This window comes from Vitis riparia, chromosome 10 (assembly GCF_004353265.1).
Source record: "Vitis riparia cultivar Riparia Gloire de Montpellier isolate 1030 chromosome 10, EGFV_Vit.rip_1.0, whole genome shotgun sequence".
Taxonomy (NCBI): Eukaryota; Viridiplantae; Streptophyta; class Magnoliopsida; order Vitales; family Vitaceae; genus Vitis; species Vitis riparia.
Window position 1 is genome coordinate 17,140,647 of NC_048440.1, and position 7,300 is coordinate 17,147,946.

Here is a 7,300-nt window from a genome sequence, read left to right on the forward strand (position 1 = left end):
CCTTTCTTGTCTCTGATTTGGAGATCAAACTCTTGTAACAAAAGAATCCATTTAATCAACCTTGCTTTTGCATCTTGCTTTGTCAATAAATACTTCAAGGCCGAATGGTCAGTGAAAACAATGATGAAAGACCCTACCAAATAAGCACGAAACTTGTCTAAAGCAAACACCACAGCTAACAATTCTTTCTCTGTAGTTGCGTAGTTTCTTTGAGCCTCGTTCAATGTTTTGCTTGCATAGTAGATCACATAGGTCTTCCCATCTTCTCTTTGGCCAAGTACAGCTCCTATAGCAAAGTCACTGGCATCACACATTACTTCAAAGGGTAATTGCCAGTTAGGAGCCCTTACTATTGGAGCGGTTGTCAAAAATTGCTTCATTTGATCAAAACTCTTTTGACATCTTTCATCCCAGACAAACTTAGCATCCTTAGCTAAAAGTTCACAAAGAGGCCTTGTAAGCTTAGAGAAGTCTTGTATAAATCTCCTATAGAACCCTGCATGGCTAAGAAATTGCCTTACTCCTTTTACAGTGGTTGGGGATGACAATTTGGCAATAAGTTCCACATTTGCTTTATCAACTTCAATGCCTTTCTCGGAGATGATATGACTAAGGACAATTCCTTGATGTACCATAAAATGGCATTTCTCCTAGTTGAGCACCAAATCTTTTTCAATGCATCTTTTAAGAACCGCTTCCAAATTTACTAAGCATTCTTCAAATGTACCTCCATATATGGTGATATCATCCATGAAAACCTCCATAATTCGCTCCACCATATCACTGAAGATACTAAGCATACATCTTTGGAATGTTACAAGTGCATTGCATAAACCAAAAGGCATTCTTCTGTAGGCGTATGTTCCAAACGGACATGTGAAAGTGGTCTTCTCCTGATCTTCAACATCAATTTCAATTTAGAAATACCCTGAGTACCCGTCCAAGAAACAATAGAAAGGGTGGCCAGAGACTCTCTCCAGCACCTGATCAATAAACGGGAGTGGAAAATGATCTTTCCTTATAACAACATTCAATTTCCTATAGTCAATACACACCCTCCAACCTGAAGTGAAACGTGTAGCAATTTCTTCTCCTTTTTCATTCTGAACCACAGTAATCCCTGACTTCTTTGGTACCACTTGAGTAGGACTCACCCAAGGGCTGTCAGATATGGGATAAATAATACCCACTTGGAGTAGCTTCAGTACCTCAGTTCGCACCACTTCTTGTAAATGAGGATTCAATCTTCTTTGAGGTTGACGAATTGGTTTAGCTTCTTCCTCCATATATATGTGATGTGTACAAACCAAAGGACCGATTCCTTTAAAGTCAGATATTTGCCATCCTATTGCTTTCTTGCACCTATTAAGAACTTCAAGTAGAGAAATCTCCTGTTGACCAGTAAAAGATGAAGATATAACAACAGGACATTGGTTATTTTCTTCCAGGTATGTATATTTTAATTCCATGGGCAGAGGTTTCAAATTGAGCTTCGGGAATTCTTACATCATCTTGTCCCTCCTCTTTATTGAATAAAGGTAGGATCTCTTCTTTCCTCCTCCAACCTTGTAGAGTAACAAGGACATCAGCGGGTTCAGACAACCCTTCTTCAAGATCCTCAAGACTTTCATTCAACTCGTCTTGCATATTCTGATCACAATGCTCCTCCACTAGAGTGTCAATAATGCATACCTCTTCTGGACCTTCTTCTTCTTCCGGAGTAATTAGCTTCTTTGACATATGAAATATATTAAGCTCAAGTGTCATGTTGCCAAAAGTGAGTTGCATAAGTCCATTCCTACAATTTATGATTGCATTTGAAGTAGCAAGAAATGGCCTTCCAAGGATGATAGGAACATAATTAGCTTCCTTAACTAAAGGATCAGTATCAAGAACAACAAAATCTACTGGATAGTAGAAATTATCAACTTGAACTAAAACATCCTCAATTATCCCCCTTGGAATTTTCACTGACCTATCGGCTAAAGATAGAGTGATTGATGTTGGCTTTAATTCACCAAGTCCCAATTGCTTATAAACAGAGTATGGTAACAAATTCACACTTGCTCCCAAATCTAACAAAGCTTTTTCCACTACCTTTCCTCCAATCATAACTGAAATGGTAGGACATCCCGAATCTTTGTACTTCAAAGGAGATTTGCATTGTATGATGGCACTCACTTGCTCAGTCAAGAAGGCTTTCTTATTCACATTCAACCCTCTTTTGATAGTACACAGGTCCTTTAGGAACTTTGCATATGATGGAACTTGCTTAATCATGTCCAGGAATAGAATGTTGACCTTCACTTGCCTCAATACTTCAAGGATTTCTGATGCATTTTTTATCCCCTTTTTCCCATACAAAGCTTGAGGAAAAGGTGGAGATGTGCGTTTCTTCATCAATTCTTCCTTAATAAGCTCTTTCTTCGGATTTGCATTCACTGTTGAATCACGGTCCTCCTTCCCTTCACTGATATCTTTCTTCTTTCCTTTCATTTCCTCCCTCTTCTTTGTCTCTTCCTCTTCCTTCTCATCAACATATGGCTTGGGTGTTAGTGACTCAATCTTTTTACCACTTCTTAGAGTGATCAAGGCTTTAACATCTCTCACCTATGAAGATTCTCCCTCATGAGTTTCCACTTCGTGGATACCCTTGAGGTTTTGGTGAGGTTGAGAAGGAAATCTACCCTTCTCTTACACTGTGTTCAAATTAGTGAGCCTTGAGATTGAGTATTGGAGATTATCTATCTTCTGAGATAAGTCATTTTGCATCCCATCCATCCTTTTATTCAAAGTATTCTCTACACTGTCAATTCTTTGACTGAGTTGAGAGTTGATGGACTTTTGGTCTCCAACAAAATCTCCCACAACCTTGCTGAGATTCACTATTGCTTGTTCAAGACTTGAAGCTTGTTGGGATGGTTGAGATGGTTGAGTCTGCTGTTGGTACTGAGATGCTCTTGGCTTCCATGAAAAATTTGGATGATTCCTCCAACTTGAGTTGTAAGTATTGCTATTGGGCTTGAATTGTCCAATGACATTTGCTTGTTCTCCAAACATTTCTCTAGCAACTGGAATTGTAGGGCACTCCTCCACCAAGTGTTCATAAGATTGACAAATAGAGCATGGCTTTACTTGCACTGGTGTTTCAGCAACAGCTTGCACTTCATGCATCTTTTTCAGTTCTAGCTCCTCCACTCTTCTTGTCATAGCTGCAAATTTTGCTTTCATATCAACATCTTCATTCAAGGTGTACATCCCAGCCTTAGCATGAAAAGCATTTGGTTGAGACTTCATCTTTCCCACTTATCCTCTGTGCGGTTCATCCCATCCCCTTGAGACTTCGGCTACATAACTCAAGAAATCCATAGCTTCCTCAGGATTCTTACTCATGAAATCCCCTCTACACATTGTTTCGAGGAGTTGCTTCATTGAGGAAGACATCCCATCATAGAAATAACTCACCAACAGCCATGTATCAAACCCATGGTGAGGACAAGCATTAATGGCTTCCATGTATGTTTCCCAACACTCATATAATTTCTCATTCTCTTTAACTGAGAAGTTTGAAATTTGCCTTTTCAAGCCATTTGTTCTGTGAGTAGGGAAGAACTTCTTGAGGAATTCAGCTTGTAAATCAGTCCAAGTACGGATACTCCTTGGCCTTAAAGAATTAAGCCAAATCTTGGCCTTATCCTTTAAAGTAAAAGGAAATAGTTTAAGTCTCATCAGGTCGATAGAAGCTCCTCCCTCTCGAAATGTATTGCAAACGTCTTCAAATTCCTTGATATGGGCATAAGGATTCTCACTTTCCATTCCATGGAAAGTTGGCAGAAGTGGCACAATATGGGGTCTGATCACTAGCTGCTCTGTAGAGGGCACTATACATGATGGTGTACTCATACGAGGTGGATGCATACGGTCCCTCATTGATCTGAATTCATTGGGATTTTCCTAATGACCATGGTGACTATGCTGATCCTCAGGTGTAGTTTCCATGATGTTCAAGCTAAATTCCAACTCCTTGTTATGAGGTGTTTGAAGTTTAACAAGCCTTCCTCCACTATCTCGTATCCACTTTGGCATACACAACTAGTATCAACTGTAACAAAAAAGAACGAAAACAGAGGAAAACAAAAAAAAAAAACAAAGCTACCAAAAAGAGTTCGATTAACTAAAACTAAATTAAAAGCTATGCTAGAATATAAACGAGTAAAAGAAAAAACTAAAAGAGTTAGTAAAATGAGAGAAAACTAACCAAACTTGTGATGAAAACCACAAGTATACTGAAATAATATCACTATGAAGTTGGCACCTTCCCCGGCAACGGCGCCATTTGATTCGTTCCCAATTGGTGTCTCAGCTGATTCATGTCCAGCTAGTGCTCTTTGATTGAGGGAGTAATCAACAAAATTTATAACCTATATCACCATGCATTAGGATAGCTTTATGTCACGGACTTAGTCGTTCACTAAGCTCGTGCGGCACTTAGACAAGCCAAGACACTTGATCTTGCTAAGTCAGCCTTCCTCCATTGCTTAGCTTGCTAGGCTAAGACACTCGCGACTCAAAAGCTTAAGAAGCTTGGTAGGCAACTCCTTAAAGAATGGAAGCCTTCTATTACTCAAAGAAGCTCTTTACAAGTGCTTGGATGCTCACTTGCTTGGTTAGGAAGTGATTTGGGTGGTGCCTTGGCCAAATGAGGCCCTCACCTATTTATAGGCACCAAGGGAACTCTCTAGAACCTTGGAGGGTTCCTTACAAATCAAGAATATTCTAGAACTCCTACACTAATCTATGTACATCCTTATGTACAAGAAATCTCTAGAATTCTCTAGAAAGCTCTGGACTTCTCTCATGCCTTCCACATAGTGTAGAGATGTGTGGACATCTCTAGGCATTTCTAGAACCTTCCACACTCTTCCCACCAATGGCTTAGTGTAGATGGCTCCAGGAGTCTCCAAAAGCTTCCCTCCTCCTATATAAGCCCATGGGGAGGGTCATTTGAAGCATCCTGTGACACTCTCCCCACCGATGCCGTCGACGTCCTCGTCGTTGCCTCGTTCTGAAACCTCTCGATGTGTTTCCAGAACTTTCTCAAGGCATCTGCATGTTCCCAGCTTACCTGCCTCTTGGGTAGTCCTTTCCATCGGACTAGATACTCTATCACAGGAGGGACCCCTTGTCTCTTGGTGACCCGTTCAGCCAGGATATTCTTCACCTCCTTCTCCCGTGAGGCTCTAGATGGATGCAGACCCGTGCACTTTCGATGCTTAGAGTGCTGCTTCCTCTTACCCATTGAGTTCACCTTTCCCTTGGTGACCTCTTCCATGTGTGTGCGGGCTACCTCAGCTCGCTCCCCTTTTTCCTCCTTTACTTGCACCCCTGCTAGTAAGGAGGTCTTAGGCGTACTAGGCTTCGGGTTGAATTGGAGGGCACCTAGTAGCTGCATTGAGCCCATATGTGCTTCGTCCTCCTGCTCCCTCTCCTCGATCATGGCACTAAGCGCCTTCCTCTTTGGACAATCCCGTGCCCAATGTGGTCCGTCACATAGGAAGCATTTGATTTTAGGCGTGAACTCCTTCCTTTCCGCCTTACCTCTTCCTTCTTGGACGTTAGGCGTCTTGCCTGATCCCCTTTTTAGGAGCGTTGTGGTCCCTTGGAACCTCGTCTCCCCACCCATGGCGTGGCTACCCTCGAAAGGCTCATCCTGGAGGAGTCTCCCCTTCTATAATCCACCAAGGACTCGGCTACTGCTATGGCCGTGGCTAGGTCTTGGACACCACGCCTCCTCAACTCTTGCTCAGCCCAGCTTTGCAGGTTGTCCATGAAGTGAATAGCAATTCCTCCCAGTTATGTTAGGAATCTCAAGCATGAGTGAAGAGAATTCCTTGACATAGTCGCGTATTGAGCCTGTGTGCTTGAGACGCCTCATGTTTTTCCTAGCCAGGTAAGCCACGTCCTCGGGGTAGAACTGCCTCTTGATCTCCCTCTTGAAGTCCTCCCACATCTCTATGGTGCAAATGCCTTTCTCCATATCGGCAAACCTTCGACGCCACCATAGAGTAGCTGTGTCAGTAAGGTAGAGGGTCGCAGTTCTCACCTTAGCCGCCTCATCCGTCAATGCGATAGCTTCGAAGTTATCGCTCCAATATGCATAAGAAGTTATCCAACTCTTTGGCATCCCGTTTGCCACTAAACCCATGTGGCTTCGGCACCTCCACCCTAGATGCCTCATGTGTGGCCATGACCCGTGCCGACACAGCGGCCTTGTAGATGGCCAACTCCTACCTAACTTCCTGGTCTCGGGACTCCATCCGGGTGGCCAAGGCCTCTATCCTTGACTCCATGCTAGCAAGCATGCTCAAGACCTTTCCTTGGAAGGACATGAACTCTTCGTGTGACACTGACTGAACTTGTGAGACTTGCACCCCCTCACGAAGGTCTTGGATCTGCTCCCTTAGATCCTCTAAGCCCTTCTCCATGCCTTGCTCGATCAAGTCCAACCCTTCCCGAGTGTCCGCCATGGCTAGCTCCACCTTGGCTAGCCTTGCGTCCATGTTGGCAACGGCATCACGAGATTTATCCTTCTTGCCCCTGCCCCGTGCAGTAGGCTCGGTCTCCCTCCCACGGGTTTGCTCGCTAGTCTCCTCCACGTTAGAGTCTGACATGCTTCCTTTGCTATGCCCACCTCGTAACCGCGCTCTGATACCACTTGTCACGGACTTAGTCGTTCACTAAGCTCGTGCGGCACTTAGACAAGCCAAGACACTTGATCTTGCTAAGTCAACCTTCCTCCCTTGCTTAGCTTGCTAGGCTAAGACACTCGCGACTCAAAAGCTTAAGAAGCTTGGTAGGCAACTCCTTAAAGAATGGAAGCCTTCTATTACTCAAAGAAGCTCTTTACAAGTGCTTGGATGCTCACTTGCTTGGTTAGGAAGTGATTTGGGTGGTGCCTTGGCCAAATGAGGCCCTCACCTATTTATAGGCACCAAGGGAACTCTCTAGAACCTTGGAGGGTTCCTTACAAATCAAGAATATTCTAGAACTCCCTACACTAATCTATGTACATCCTTATGTACAAGAAATATCTAGAATTCTCTAGAAAGCTCTGGACTTCTCTCATGCCTTCCACCATAGTGTAGAGATGTGTGGACATCTCTAGGCATTTCTAGAACCTTCCACACTCTTCCCACCAATGCTTAGTGTAGATGGCTCCAGGAGTCTCCAGAAGCTTCTCCTCCTATATAAGCCCATGGGGAGGGTCATTTGAAGCATCCTGTGACATTTAGCTAATATA